Source organism: Mus musculus, chromosome 9 (assembly GCF_000001635.26).
Source record: "Mus musculus strain C57BL/6J chromosome 9, GRCm38.p6 C57BL/6J".
Lineage (NCBI taxonomy): Eukaryota > Metazoa > Chordata > Mammalia > Rodentia > Muridae > Mus > Mus musculus.
The window spans coordinates 26,169,456-26,186,592 of record NC_000075.6 but is presented as its reverse complement, the minus strand read 5'-3'; positions in this window follow the sequence as shown (position 1 = coordinate 26,186,592).

Genomic DNA, 17,137 nt, shown 5'->3' with positions numbered 1-17,137 from the left:
GCTAATGGTTAATATTCTTTTGAAGACAATTGTTTTCAATGTAACTGTAGTTCCACTCCAAATAAGTGACTTGTTATAGAAATCTACATGTGTACATGTGGCTGCATTCTGGGACCCACGAGGTTACAGTTGTATAAAGAAAATTATGCAGTGCAGCTTCACTATCATCATTCATTCAAGTGGCACAGTTCTTCTCCTGTCTTCTGCCTAAACACTTGGCACTGCTGCTCTGATGAAAGCTCAGTGCAGCCCTCATTTTCTTACCTATGATTTTACCAATAGCAGTAAGTCAGCCATATATTGTCGATGACCTACATATCCACTCTGAGACACTCAGCCTGTAGGATGCAAGGCATAATCAGGAGCCTAGAGACCTGGAGGTTTCCTGTCTTTTCCTCCCTCGCCTGTAGTACCTTTTGTAAGCTTTCAATGTCTCTCTCACCTTTCATTAAACTGGCACAAAATATTTGCTCTAAGTCATAATAATAATCTCCTCCCCAATTTTGGCATCTTGTGGTTAAATTGTGACAGCTACAACACAGAGATTCTGAAATGTGCAATTATTAAAGGTGCACAGCTATAAAGCAATCATTATATTTCGGGAAATGAGAACTGAGTTTGTTTTTTGCTTTTTTGTTGTTTTGTTTTGTTTTGTTTTGTTTTGTTTTGTTTTGTTTAACTTAGAGATGGTCAGCACCTATAGGCCTCTGGATGACTAGGGAACTTAGATCTTAGAACCAATATAAGCAAGAGAAAAACAGTTTCAAAGAAGTCATGTGTATTGTGTTGTGTGCCACTACACGTGTGTGTGTGTGTGTGTGTGTGTGTGTGTGTGTGTGTGTGTGTGTGTGTGTGTGTGTGTTCATGTACTTTGAGGCATGTGCATGAGCTTGCTGAGCACTTCCGTCCTTGGCAAGTTCCCACAGCATTTACAGGAACCCTGACTGATGAGAGAAGCTGTATTCTCAACACAGCTGAACAGTAGCAGGCACAAGGTCAGCTAATAGTGGACTTTGTGAAGAATAAAGTAGAAATTGTTTTTCCACAGCAAGACTACTCCCTAGACAGTGGGAAGATGCTTATATGGAAAAGCCCAGGTCACTTCTGGCCCTAAGAATAGTCCAGAGCAGAGGATTAGGTTGTCTGCAGCCTAAGGGGCAGCCGTCAAGTTAGCCCAGCTATAAAGATTTTCTCTTGTGTGCTTACCTAAGGATTATACACTTTCAGCTTTGTGTTTGCTCCTAAGATTCACCATGAGACATTTTATACACGAGGTCAGAAGGACACTGAAATAATATAGATAGCCTGGTGTTTCATTTGTTGAAAAGCCATTTTTCCTCTATTGATTGTCCTTTGTACTCTAGTGAGTCTACGTGTTCATTTCTGGATTCTATCCTTTTCCCATGGAACATTTTGCCTATACTTATGACAAGACTACATTGTTGCACTACAACTTTATATTCTGTTTTCAATCAGGTCTTCAACTTTGGTTTTTGTGCTTCCTTATGAATTCAAAATTTACTGTATGATTCATAATATATTATGTAATTTGATTTATTCATTCCAAAATGGATCCATATATCGAAATAGTTTACTGTACATTACAGTTTTGCATTTGATTTGTCAATTAAAATGCACCAAAAACAATTGCAAGTTTAATAAAAGTAATTTATTTATTCCTAAAACAGTATTTCTAGGACTTTGGATAGCATCAAATCTCTAGATTGGCTTGAGGCATATTGGTAAGAACACTGAGTCTTATGACCCATGGATTTCCTCTTTTAATTTTTCCCCTTTAACTTTCTTCAGCAATTCCTTAATAGTTTTGTACATACAAGTAATATTATACACACTTAGAAGGTTGTATTCATATCCTTGGGAACATATTTATATACATATGTAATATAGCAACAATGAATAAAAATGGGGTCTTGAATTTGAAGGAGAACCAGGATATGGGAGGGTTTGCAGGAAAGAAAGGAAAGGGGGAAATGCAAAATTATATTACAATATCAAAAATAGAAAAAATGGTTTCATTATGTAATACCGCACATCTTTCACCTGGTATAACAGTGTATCATAATTTTAAAAAATATTATGCTAAATAATATTTTAAACATTTTAAATTCTAAATATTATTTTATAGTTTTACAAAACAAAAAAATGGTTGAGAATACACACTTTAATGTAGACTTTTTACAGTATTACAATTGTTAATAAAATGATAGAAAAGATAGTCTTCATAAAATGACAGCCATTTTCTTTATTATTAATGCCTTGCAAAGTGGGTTTCTCACAGGTAAAGGACCTATACTGATACATTATTGTTAACTAAAGTCTTCAGTTTATCCTGTCACAATCCTTCCACAATTTCATTATGCCTTATGGTACTTAGGTTTCATGTTTCTTATCTCGCCACTGATGGTTGCCCAGTCTTTCCTTGTTTTGGACGACCTTCATTGTCAGGAAGAAAAATGGTCAGGTATATTGTAAAGCATTCCTTGGTTGGGATTTTCTGTTCTCTTCATGATTAGACTGGGGTTTTAGATCTCAGGAAGGATGGATGACCACAAAAATAAAATGCCATTCTTGTCACATCATATCAAGGATAGAAATGATCAACATGAGTTATCACTGTTTTTCTTAGTCTTGTTATTCCAGCAGGCAAAGTGTTTTTCAGATTTCGACACATTGAACTCTCTGGAACGAAATAACTATGCTCTGCCCACACTTCTGTAATGTGGCGTTTATGTAACATACCTGGAATTCTTCATGATGCCTTTGTCACATAGTCTCAAGTATTTATTTATGTGTTGTTCACCTCAGAATGTACTAATTTAAGCGCAATTTTCTACTAGTTTTGACCATTACATACATTTGAATTTGTCTCCTGTGTCTCATTGACAAATTCCCAGAGATGCTTTTCTATTCTGTTTATTTTTCATTTTGATTTTTCAGAAATGTTTTAACTTACAATACTACTCAATATTAGAATCAATTATCTTCTCATTTGGAGAATGATAGCTAAAAAGCAAAACATTAGAAAAAGGTGCAATCAATTTTTACATATTTAGTTTACTCTTACACAGTAAACTTGTTTAGCATTTTCAATGTATATGTGCTCTGTAGTTTTCTGGTTTCTAGTTTCAGTTAGCATGCTGTCTGTGAAAACAGGAAGATTTTCTTTTATTTCATTTGGTTGTCTTTTGCTTAATTATCTCTGCTTTTTATAAGTTAATTCTTTAAGAATTTTATGTAATCTATTTGATCATATTTAGTTGCCCTTCCCCTACTCTCCCCAAATACATGCTTCTACTACCCACACAACTTTGTGTCCTTTATTTCTAAGAATACATAAGACCAATTTGTGCTGACCAAATATTCTTGGATATGTGGCCTTCCACAGGAACATGGTTGACTTACAAGAGGCTGTATATACTCTTAGAGAAAACTGACTTTCCCTCCCCCAGCAGCTAGCAACTGCTTCTTGGCAAGGGGCAGGGCTTCATTCCCAACTCCTGTCTCTCAGATAAGATTTGGTTGAGTTTGGTTGAGCCTAGACTTTCATTAACACCTTTGCATGCTTTGTAACTGCTAAAAGCTCACAAGTGCAGCTGCCCTGCTTTGTTCAAAAGACACTGTTGAATGCAATAATATAAAGAGAAAAAAGGAATAATGGATCAGGAAGGGTTAAAATTGTGGTGGCAAAGGGGACGCCAAGTTAGGGGAGGGAAGATGGGGAGGGATAAATATGTGCTTTAATAATGACTCGGATTCCCTTCTTTTTGCAAATGAGAACCAAACCTATTATTAATTGTAGTAATAAATACTCAATACTTCACAATTGAACACAGGAGAGATTTCTCATACACACTTTTTTTTGTTAGATTGAGAACTGTTTTTATTAAAATCAAATGTTGTATTTGACTAAATACTTCCCAGGCTTGGCTAAGATGATGACCTTGTTTCTCTAGTTGCTTTCATTGACATTGAATGTATTATATGGGAGCCACCTCCAATTTATGGACTACATCCTGCACAAGATTGCTCTTACTGATAAACCAACCACATTGAGATTGCCCTTACCGATAAACCAACCACATTGTAGGACTTATCAGGCCACCTACACTTCATCTAATGACTGCATGTCTAGAGGATCTCTAAGTACAACAGCACACAAACTTTAGGACAATGTCATGATCATAGTTTTCTTAGGAAGGATATAAATTTAAACCAGCCAAAACCACATAGGCCTATGGAGAAGCATCCGGCCAAGCTGTGTTTGTGGAGTCAGTGGCATTATTGTCTTGGCACATCATGTGTATAATCAGGCAACTTCAGGGTAGATGACTAGCATCTGAATTTCATTATTTGAGCATATTCCATTTTACTCTGTGATTCATTCAAGCAGATATTTGAATTCCACCTCTCCACTCTCTCACCTCTCAGAAGTTAGCATGTCTTCAAGACCTTACTGTATAATCACATGGCTGATCTTCTTATTGAAAAGACCCAACCTGAACCATCTCATGTCTCAGCATAACTAAAGTATAATCTAGAAGCTGGTGAATCACACAGATGTATATTACTCATGAACTCTGTAATGGCAAGCCGGGGTTTTTTTGGTGTTTGTTTGTTTGTTTGTTTGTTTGTTTTAACAGTTCTGGGATGAACTCCATTAGGTCATAATACATTATTGTTTAGTATTTTTATTTAAAACATTTGAATATATGTTTGTGGAGGGTAGGTTTTCTAGTTTTATTTTTTTTCTGATATCTTAGTGCAGTTTTAGTGTGAAAATAATTCTACCTTCAATAAGTCTATTTTAAAACAACCTATCCTTTTCACTTTGTTTAAAGTTTATGAAATTTTGTGTAACTTCTCCTTGAAGTATTTTGTAGAATCCTCTAGTCAAACTACCTGAGCTTTTAATTTTCATTATGGGAGGATCCTTGCAAATTCAATTTCTCAGGTAGATGTAGGCATAAATCAAGTCAGATAATTACTCTTGCATTTTCTCTGGTAGTGTTGTTTAAGGAATTCGTCTACCTTATCTAAATTGCTCAACTTATTGGCATATTGTTTGTAACAGTCTATCCCTCTCTTTTTGCTGTGTGTACTTTGAGATGGTGCCATCTATTCAATCTCAAATTGACAATTTATTGCTTTTTCTGAATAATCTGAGAAAAATTTTAATGACGTTTAAAAATGAAATTTTTTATCTTCTCAAAGCCCTTTAATTTCTGTTTTTTTTTAATGCCTCCTGCCCTATTCTGTTTATTTCTGACTTATACCATTTCTTATTGTTGTGGTTGGAGTGTAAAGTGCTCCCCATACTTTCATGTATTTGAACATTTGGTCTCTATCTCGTGATCTTGTTTGGTAAGATTGTGGAAGTATAGACTAGGGGGAAGGAGGGATAGGAGCTGAAGGTTCACTATTGGATGCAGGTCATTGTGGATGGATAGCTCTTGAGCCTAGTCCCACTCTGTATTTATTCTGATTGCTGACTGCATATGCAATATGACCACTATCCTTGCCACCACTCCTCACTCCTTCCCTGCCATATGGACTGTAATACTTTGAATTATAAGCCAAAGGAAAGCTCCCTGTAGTTGGTTTTTATTGCCAGAAATTTGGTCACAGAAATAAGGGAAGTAGCTAGTATACCTGTCTGTCTTAAAATCACTTTGAAACTAATATGCTTTTATTTTATCTAACTCAGTAAAGCATTCATTTGTTCTGATTTCTACTTTGACATGAAGAATTACTTTTAAAAACACTATTTAGTTTCTAAACAATAGGAAACATTTAAGAAAAAGTTCTTTTATTGATTCTAATGAAATACTACTGTGCCTCAAACACACCTTTATTTAAAAGTATGTGTATGTGTGAGAGAGAAAAAAAAGAGAGGTGTGTGTGTGTGTGTGTGTGTGTGTGTGTGTGTGTGTGTGTGTTCACAAACAAGCATTCCTTGGTATTTGTGTGAATGTTAGAAGAAGACTTTGTGGCTTTGGTCTCACATCTTTACATGAGTTCCACGAATCAAACTTGAATTTCCAGGCTTGTCTCGCAAGCACTTTTACCCACTCAGACAGCTCATCTGCCAATAAAGGTATATTTTACATATTATTTTGGTCTTTTCAGCTGATTGGTACTTTTTATAAAAAAATGGATTTAATTGGGGAATGTTTATAGTTGCAGAGGGTAAATTCATGACAATTATAGCGGGGAGCATGGTAGCAGGCAGCCAGGCAGACATGGCACTGGAATACATGCTAAGATCTTGTATCTTATCTATAGGCAGCAGTTAGAGAGAGTAATACTGAGATTTTGAAACCTCCAAGCCCTACCAGGCTCCTGTCAGCAAGAGCTTCTTGGCTCCAGCAATAGTGGAGGGATTTGGTGTCTACAGATAGGATGGATCCCTAGGTTGGGCAGTTTCTGGATGGTCTTTCCTTCAGTCTCTGTTCCATTGTTTTTTGTCCCTGTTTTTGCTTTGGACAGGAACATTTCTGGGTTAACAATTTTAAGATGGGTGGGTGGCCCCATCCCTCAACTGGGATTCATGCCTATCTACTGGAGATAAACTCTAAAATGGCTGTTCTCTGGGAGGTTCTATTTGCACCTGACCTATACAGATGCATATATTCATGCCCAACCAATGGACTGAGCGTGGGAGCCCCCATGGAAGAGCTAGGTGAAGGACTGAAGGAATTGAAGGGCATTGCAACCCTGTAGGAAGAATAATATAATCTAACCAGACCACCCAGAACTCTCAGAAACTAAGTCACCAGCCAAATAGTATTCATGAAGGGACCAATGGCTCTAGCTCCTTATATAGCAGAGGATGACCTTATCTGGCATGAATGGGAGGGGAAGCCCTTCTTTTTGTGGAGGCTCAATGACACAGGGTAGGGAAATGTTAGAACAGTGAGATGAGAGTGGGTAAGTAGTTGGAGGAGAACCATCCTAGAGGCAGTGGAAGGGAGAAAGGGGTGTGGGCTTGGGGTTTGTGGAGGTGTGAGTGGGAAGGGGGATATCATTTGAAATGTAAATGAATAAAATGATTAATTTTAAAAAAGGTGGAAAAAGAAAGAAACCCCCAAGCCCACTTGATAGTGTTAGTGGCATGCAATGTCTTCCATGGTGAAAGTATTTTATGTGAAACAAAAAAGAATGCCTACTGTGTTCTTTGAAATATAATATTCATCACTGTCAATTACATCACATTGACTGAAAATATACTTCAAAAGTTCCATATTCTCACTGTATTTCTCTCTACCCTTTCTATAAGTTATTGAAGGGATATCAGAGTATTATTCTTAGAACATTTACCTTAATTGATATTGTAACTAAAAGCTGAGGAGAATTTGACCTATGCTTTTCACATCCAAATATAAACTCCCTAGTCTTTCAGTCTCCAAACTTTTAATTAAATTTCCTCTTCTCTCATTATACATGTATTAAAATATAACTGGTTACATGGCTGGGATGCATCCTTTTTCCCATAAATGATGTAACAAGGAAATAGAGAATTTGGAGCCCAGCATTTTTCTAGCAATTTATTCTGTTTGCATGTGTGTATATGTATATAATATAAAATACTATATATAAAGTATATAATATGTAATGTACATTGCAACATATGTTATATGTTATACTATGATAATGTTTAATATATATTATAACATATATTAAAATATAACCAATAGACTAACTCTAGTTTAGGCACATAAAACTCACTTTAATATAATTTCTCAAAAAGACTGACTTTGCTTGGATTAGTAAATATCATTTTTCTTATAAGTGGTCTTGTATTAATCCAGTAGTCAGCATAATCCCTGAGATATCCAGGATATCTTGGCAGTGTGTGCTTGGAGAGAACTTTGATTGCTTGCACACATCACTGATTCTTAGAGCATTCTCCAGCATGCCCCTGGAAACAAACAGATGAGTGTGTCAAATTATAAAGTATCTGAGAACTCTAAACCATGTCAAGGAACTCTGGGCACGTTTAGAGGACACAGCTCTGTAGGGCATTTATATAATGCAGCCATCCTAGTTTATTACAAAGTCTTCCTTGCCAAGGGCATCTGACTGGCCCCCACTGTTCCCAGTTAAATGTCACAACCAGAATATCCACTGTTCCATGAAGCCAACATGATTTGCAATGGCTAACAGGCTTTTATTTTCCCACTATGGGTCTAAAATGATAAAAATCCAATCATATTATGACAGAAGAGCTTTGTTTCTGTTTTGTGAGTAATATAGCTTTAATGCAGAGAATTCTACCTTCCAGCAGAGAAAAATGAAGGACACTCACTTCATTTTGAGAAACAAGGGCATCTTCCTGCCTATTGATTTTCCTCCTGCAATCTTCTCAAGATGATGCCTAAAATTTTAAAACAAGAACTTAACAAACTTATGGAGAGAATGGCCCACTTTCATTGACAGTATGTGTTCTGTGTTTTCTACTATATTTTACAATCACCCTCCATAGTTCCCAATATATATGTCTTTCCTCTGATATTCTCCACCAATTATTCCCTGTCCTCTGCTCAGGAGGTGGAACCAGGCTGCCTTGTACTTCTCTGTGGCACTAAGTGGTTCAAAAGGAGGCTTTATATTAAGTATTCGTCAGCCTTGAATACCCTATATAAGAACAAATTTTCCTCTAAAAGACCCCTCTTTTCTGTTTGATTAAGCAAAGCTAGCTAGTCACTGATACCCACCTGCTTGCCTTCCTCCCTACCTCCCTGTCTACCTCTCTCCCTCCCTTCTTCCTTCCCTCCATCCCACCCTACCTGCCTTTTTCCATCTTTCTCATCCCCTTCCTATTGCCCTGCCTTTTCTTTCCCTTTCCTTCCTTCCTCCTTTCCTCTCTTGCTCCCTTTCTTTCTTCCTTTTTCTTCCTTCCCTACTTACCTCCCTCCCTCCCTCCCTCCCTTCCTCCCTCCCTACCTCTGAACTGCCTCCCTGCCTTCCTGCCTCTCTACCTCCCTTGCCTGTCTTCTACCCTCCCTTCCACCTCTTCCTGCCTCCCTGCTGTTTCCTGCTTTCCTTTCATTCTCTTCTACTTCCTTGGCTTTACAAAGAAATTCCTCTGGCCAAGACCTGAATAGTATAATATATTTATCACGTTTTATCTCTACTTGTTTATTCTACTGTGAAATTGTTTCCCAGGTAGTGATTAATTCAGCCAAGACTTCCTCTATTATTGCACAATTTGCAGTATCTGTGAAGAAGATGCTAATTTTGAAGAGCTATTATCAGATTGTCATTAGTTTTGTCAGACATTGATTCTGATGCTGTCTTCTGTCACTCATGCTTCTTCTGGCCCATTATTCATTCCTCATTGATGCTTTACTTGTAAGGATGATCAATGAACCTTACACCTTCTCTAAGATTAAGAGTGTTCAACAAGAAGACAACACAAGATCTTATACTCAGGTTAGATAGTCGGAATACCCCCATGTACCCAGGTAGTCTCTCGATCTCAGTTATTAAACTATTGAAAAGAATGGGGTGTCTTAAGGGACACTAGAGGACAAGGGATTGATTGACTGGGCCCTTGTGTCATATGTGATTGAACTTCTGGGTGACTGTCAAATGCCTAATGAGGTGGGTTTAAATGGGCAGGCTACTTCATGAGATTAAATCTTAAGTTTTGTTACGTTAACCATTGAAGTCAGAAGATAGTAAGATATTTTAACAGGGCTCTCCTGATTGATTTAAAACACAGCAGGACAGCTGCTAACACTGAACTGAACTGGCTGAATATAAACGGTTTCCAAATAAGTGTGACAATGGAATAGCTAGAAGATACCCAAGTGTAGGTCAAGAATTAGTAGAAAAAATATCAACTGGCAGAGTTTGACATCCCAAAACTTATGTGATTGGCATCAGTGCATTACATATATAGGAGGGCCTTAGATACCAGCCTAGAATTCAAAGCTGTGAAGTCAGGAGGAGCCAGCAAAGCTAGCCTCTGGATCAAGAGTGTTCTTGTTAGGATATATAAATAGCATCCAAGACAGGTACCTAGCCTCATGGAATGAGGACCAGGTAGAGCAGTGATCAGATCAGAGTGATAGCAAAAGATTACATGGTAACATTGGTCATAGGACCTTAACTAACAGAAGGCCAAACACTGTGCTAGGTCAAGGTATTTTTCTCAGGACTAGATAAGGAATTTTTCATTTTAGAGACAAGTGGCTGCATATAGAAAATGAATACCAAGTGAAACCTGATGGGTTACATCAGTATTCATGACAGCAAAATCATCAGTTTACATCTCTGTAAGGCCTTTAAGTTAATACCATGTCATCACCACGAACTACATACCTGGAGTTTAATAATTCAATGAAAACACAAATTAAGAGTAAAATTCAGTTGAAATTCTGATAGTGAATATCAGAAAATCAATATCTGACACCTAGGAGCTTTCTTCAGATGCTGTAGAATGAATAAGCAATAAAAATGCCTTATAGCAGAAAAGACAACCAAGGCCTTTCCTGTCAGTATGTTGGTATTGTTATGCTTGGATGGAGGTAATAGCTTGGGCCAGGGCAGCCAGAGAAAAATCCAGAAAATGTACACATGTATTGAAAATTCACAGTGTTGTGTGGACACATATAAATTGTCTATTTATTTTTAAAGACTACAGAATTCATTATTAGATATTTTCTTTATATACATTTCAAATGCTATCCTGAAAGTTCCTGATACATTCCTCCACCCTGCTCCCCTACCCACCCACTCCTGCTTCTTGGCCCTGGCATTCCCCTGTACTGGGGCATATAAAGTTTGCAAGACCAAGGGGCAACTTCCCAGTGATGGCCAAATAGGTCATCTTCTGCTACATATGCAGCTAGAGACACGAGCTCTGGGGGTACTGGTTAGTTCATATTGTTGTTCCACCTATAGGGTTGCAGATCCCATCTGCTCCTAGGGTGCTTTCTCTAGCTTCTCCATTGGGGGCCCTATGTTCCATCTAATAGATGACTATGAGCATGAACTTCTGTATTTGCCAGGCACTGGCATAGCCTCATATAAGGCAGCTATATCAGGGTCCCTACAGCAAAATCTTGCTGACATATGCAATAGGTCTGGGTTTGGTGGCTGATTATGGGATGGATCCCTGGGTGGGGTAGTCTCTGGAGAGTCCATCCTTTCATCTTAGCTTCAAACTTTCTCTCTGTAACTCCTTTCATGGGTATTTTGTTCCAGATTCTAAGGAGGAATGAAGTATCCACCCATTGGTCTTCCCTCTTCTTGATTTTCTGGTGTTTTGCAAATTGCATCTTGGGTGTTCTATGATTCTGGGATAATATCCACTTATCAGTGAGTGCATATCTAATGACTTCTTTTGAGACTGGGTTACCTTACTAAGGATGATATCCTCCAGATAAATCCATTTGCCCAAGAATTTCATAAATTCAATGAACATAGTGGAGCATGTGTTCTTATCACCCCTTGGAACTTCTTCTGGGTATATGCCCAGGAGAGGTATTGCTGGATTTTCCGGTAGTATTATGTCCAATTTTCTGAGAAATCTCCAGACTGACTTCCAGAGTGGTTGTACAAGCATGCAATCCCACCAACAACGGAGGAGTGTTTCTCTTTCTCCACATCCTTGCCAGCATCTGCTGTCACCTGAAGTTTTGATCTTAGCCATTCTTACTGGTGGAGGTGGAATGTCAAGGTTGTTTTAATTTGCATTTCCCTGATGATTAAGGATGTTGAACATTTTTTTCCAGTGCTTCTCAGACATTCAGTATTCCTCAGTTGAGAATTCTTTGTTTAGCTCTGTACCCCATTTTTGATGGGGTTATTTGAATTTCTGGAGTCTAGCTTCTTGAGCTCCTTGTATATATTGGATATTAGTCCCCTATGAGATTTAGGATTGTTAAAAATCCTTACCCAATCTGTTTGTAGCCTTTTTGTCTTACTGACAGTGTCTTTTGCCTTACAGAAGCTTGGCAATTTTATGAGGTCCCATTTGTCAATTCTTGATCTTACAGCACAAGCCACTGCTGTTCTATTTAGGAATATTTCCAAGGTGCCCATATCTTGGAGGCTCTTCCCCACTTTCTCCTTTACTAATTTCACTGTCTCTGGTTTTATGTGGAGGCCTTTGATCCACTTAGACTTGAGCTTTGTACAAGGAGATAAGAATGGATCAATTCACATTCTTCTACATGATAGCCATCAGTTGTGCCAACACCACTTGTTGAAAATGCTGTCATTTTTTTCACTGGATAGTTTTAGCTCCCTTGTCAAAGATCAAGTGACCATAGGAGTGTGGATTCATTTCCGGGTCTTCAATTATGTTCCATTGATCTACCTATCTGTCACTCTATCAGTACTATGCATTTTTTTTATCACAATTGCTCTGAGGTACAGCTTAATGTCAGGCATGGTGATTCCACAGAGGTTCTTTTATTGTTGAGAATAGCTTTTGTTATTCTAGGTTTTTTATTATTCCAGATGAATTTTCAAATTGCCCTTTATTTTTTTTCATGTTCTTTTTTTAAAATTAGTTATTTTCCTCATTTACATTTTCAATGCTATCCCAAAAGTCCCCTATACCCTCCCCCCCCACTCCCCTACTCACCCACTCCTAATTTTTGGCCCTGGCTTTCCCCTGTACTGGGGCATATGAAGTTTACAAGTCCAATGGGCCTCTCTTTCCAATGATGGCCAACTAGGCCATCTTTTGATACATATGCAGCTAGAGTCAAGAGCTTCGGGGTACTGGGTAGTTCATAATGCTGTTCCACCTATAGGGTTGCAGATCCTTTTAGCTCCTTGGATACATTCTCTAGTTCCTCCATTGGGGGCATTAGACTATCCAATAGCTGATGTGAGCATCCACTTCTGTATTTGCTAGGCCTCGACATAGTCTCACAAGAGACATCTATATCAGGGTCCTTTCAGCAAAATCTTGCTAGTGTATGCAATGGTATCTGTGTTTGGAGGCTGATTATGGGATGGATCCCTGGAAATGGCAGTCTCTAAATGGCCCATCCTTTTGTCTCAGCTCCAAACTTTGTCTCTGTAACTCCCTTCATGGGTATTTTGTTCCCAATTCTAAGAAGGGGCAAAGTGTCCGGACTTTGGTCTTCGTCCTTCTTGAGTCTCATGTGGGTCGCAAATTGTAACTTATATCTTGGGTATTCTAAGTTTCTGGGCTAATATCCACTTATCAGTGAGTACATATCATGTGAGTTCTTTTGTGATTGGGTTACCTCACTCAGGATGATGCCCTCCAGGTCCATCCATTTGCCTAGGAATTTCATAAATTCATTCTTTTTAATAGCTGAGTAGTACTCCATTGTGTAAATGTACCACATTTTTTGTATCCATTCCTCTGTTGAGGGGCATCTGGGTTCTTTCCAGCTTCTGGCTATTATAAATAAGGCTATTATGAACATAGTGGAGCATGTTTCTTTCTTACTAGTTGGAACATCATCTGGATATATGCCCAAGAGGGGTAATGCAGGATCCTCCGGTAGTACCATGTACAATTGTCTGAGGAATTGCCAGACTGATTTCCAAAGTGGTTGTACAAGCTTGCAATCCCACCAACAGTGGAGGAGTGGTCCTCATTCTCCACATCCTTGCCAGCATCTGCTGTCACCTGAATTTTAGATATTAGCCATTCTGACTGGTGTAAGATGGAATCTCAGTGTTGTTTTGATTTGCATTTCCCTGGTGATTAAGGATGCTGAACACTTTTTCAGGTGTTTCTCAGCCATTCGGTATTCCTCAGGTGAGAATTCTTTGTTTAGCTCTGAGCACCATTTTTTAATGGGGTTATTTGATTTTCTGGAGCCTACCTTCTTGAGTTCTTTATATATATTGGATAATAGTCCTCTATCTGATTTAGGATAGGTAAAGATCCTTTCCCAACTGTTGGTGGCCTTTTTGTCTTATTGATGGTGTCTTTTGCCTTACAGAAGCTTTGCAGTTTCATGAGGTCCCATTTGTCAATTCTCGATCTTACAGCACAAGCCATTGCTGTTCTATTCAGGCATTTTTCCCCTGTGCCAATATCTTCGAGGCTTTTCCCCACTTTCTCCTCTATAAGTTTCAGTGTCTCTGGTTTTATGTGGAGCTCTTTGATCCACTTAGATTTGACCTTAGTACAAGGAGATAGGAATGGATCAATTCGCATTCTTCTACATGATAACAAGTTGTGCCAGCACCATTTGTTGAAAATGCTGTCTTTTTTCCACTGGATGGTTTTAGCTCCCTTGTTGAAGACCAAGTGACCATAGGTGTGTGCTTTCATTTCTGGGTCTTCAATTCTATTCCATTGGTCTACTTGTTTGTTGCTATACCAGTACCATGCAGGTTTTATCACAATTGCTCTGCAGTAAAGCTTTAGGTCAGGCATGGTGATTCCACCAGAGGTTCTTTTATTGTTGAGAATAGCTTTTGCTATTCTAGGTTTTTTATTATTCCAGATGAATTTTCAAAATGCCCTTCCTATCTCAGTGAAGAATTGAGTTGGAATTTTGATGGGGATTGCATTGAGTCTGTTGATTGCTTTCAGCAGGATAGCCATTTTTACTATGATAATTCAGCCAATCCATGAACATGGGAGATCTTTCCATCTTCTGAGATCTTCTTCAATTTCTTTCTTCAGAGACTTGAATTTCTTATCATACAGATATTTCACTTCCTTAGTTAGAGTCACACCAAGGTATTTTATTGACTATTGTGAAGGTTGTTGTTTCCCTAATTTCTTTCTTAGTCCATTTATCCTTTCTGTAGAGAAAGACCATTGATTTGTTTGAGGTAATTTTATATCCAGCTACTGCACTGAAGCTGTTTATCAGGTTTAGGAGTTCTGTGGTGGAATTTTTGGGGTCACTTACATATACTATCATATCATCCACAAAAAGTGATATTTTGACTTCTTCCTTTCCAATTTGTATCCCCTTGATCTCCTTTACTTGTTGAATTGCTCTTGCTAGAACTTCAAGTACTAAATTGAATAGGTAGGGAGAAAGTGGGCAGCCATGTCTACTCCCTGATTTTAGTGGTATTGCTTTGATTTTCTCTCCATTTATTTTGATGTTGGCTACTGGTTTGCTGTAGATTGCTTTTATTTTGTTTAGGTATGGGCCTTATTCCTAATCTTTTCAAGACTTTTATCATGAAGGGGTGTTGGAATTTGCAAATGATTTCTCAGCATCTAACGAGATGAACATATGGTTTTTGTCTTTGAGTTAGTTTATATAGTGGATTACATTGATGTATTTTCTTTTTTTTTGGTGTATTTATTTTTTTTTCCATTTTTTATTAGGTATTTAGCTCATTTACATTTCCAATGCTATACCAAAAGTCCCCCATACCCACCCACCCCCACTCCCCTACCCGCCCACTCCCCCTTTTTGGCCCTGGCGTTCCCCTGTACTGGGGCATATAAAGTTTGCGTGTCCAATGGGCCTCTCTTTCCAGTGATGGCCGACTAGGCCATCTTTTGATACATATGCAGCTAGAGTCAAGAGCTCCGGGGTACTGGTTAGTTCATAATGTTGATCCACCTATAGGGTTGCAGATCCCTTTAGCTCCTTGGGTACTTTCTCTAGCTCCTCCATTGGGAGCCCTGTGATCCATCCATTAGCTGACTGTGAGCATCCACTTCTGTGTTTGCTAGGCCCCGGCATAGTCTCACAAGAGACAGCTACATCTGGGTCCTTTCGATAAAATCTTGCTAGTGTATGCAATGGTGTCAGCATTTGGATGCTGATTATGGGGTGGATCCCTGGATATGGCAGTCTCTACATGGTCTATCCTTTCATCTCAGCTCCAAACTTTGTCTCTGTAACTCCTTCCAAGGGTGTTTTGTTCCCATTTCTAAGGAGGGGCATAGTGTCCACACTTCAGTCTTCATTTTTCTTGAGTTTCATGTGTTTAGGAAATTGTATCTTATATCTTGGGTATCCTAGGTTTTGGGCTAATATCCACTTATCAGTGAGTACATATTGTGTGAGTTCCTTTGTGAATGTGTTACCTCACTCAGGATGATGCCCTCCAGGTCCATCCATTTGGCTAGGAATTTCATAAATTCATTTTCTTAATAGCTGAGTAGTACTCCATTGTGTAGATGTACTACTCAGCTATTAAAAAGAATGAATTTATGATGTATTTTCTTATATTAAACCATCCCTGCATTCCTGGGATGAAGATTACCTAGTCAGGATGGATGATTGTTTTGATGTGTTCTTGGATTCAGCTTATGCAGATTTTATTGAGTATTTTTGCATCGATATTCATAAGGGAAATTGGTCTGAAGTCCTCTTTTTTTGTTGTTGGATCTTTCTGTGGTTTAGGTATCAGTGTAATTGTGGCTTAATTATAAAATGAATTGGTTAGAGTACCTTCTGTTTCTATTTTGTGGAATATTTTGAGAAGAGTTGGAATTATGTCTTCTTTGAAGGTCTGATAGAACTCTGCACTAAACCTATCTGGTCCTAGGCTTTTTTTGTTGTTGTTGTTGGGAGACTATTGATGACTGCTTCTATTTCTTTAGGGGAAATGGTACTGTTTAAATCATTAATCTGATCCTGATTTAACTTTGGTACTTTGTACCTGTCTAGGAAGTTGTCCATTTCAACCAGGTTTTCTAGTTTTGTTGAGTATAGCCTTTTGTAGTAGGATCTGATGATGTTTTGGATTTCCTCAGGTTCTGTTGTTATGTATCCTTTTTAATTTTTGATTTTGTAAATTAGGATACTGTCCCTGTGCCCTCTAGTGAGCCTGGCTAAGGGTTTATCTATCTTGTTGATTCTGACTTTTTGAAAAGGACTTTTAAAATGCTCATTCTGTTCTCTTTTTTTTTTGTAATAATTTAATAAGAATTAGCTGGATAGTCCTTATAAGTCTGGTAAAATTCCTCTGTCAATCTACCTGGGCCTGGATGTTTTTCAGTTGTAAGGCTTTTGATTATTATTATTATATTATTTTAATATCCTTGTTTGTTATAGATCTTTTTAGGTTGTTCATGCCTTCTTGCTTTAACTTTGCTGATTTGGTGAAAATTTAAAAACTCATACATTTCTTTCAGAGTTTCCAACATAATAAAGTATGATTATTTTAAATTATTCCCTTATAATATTCT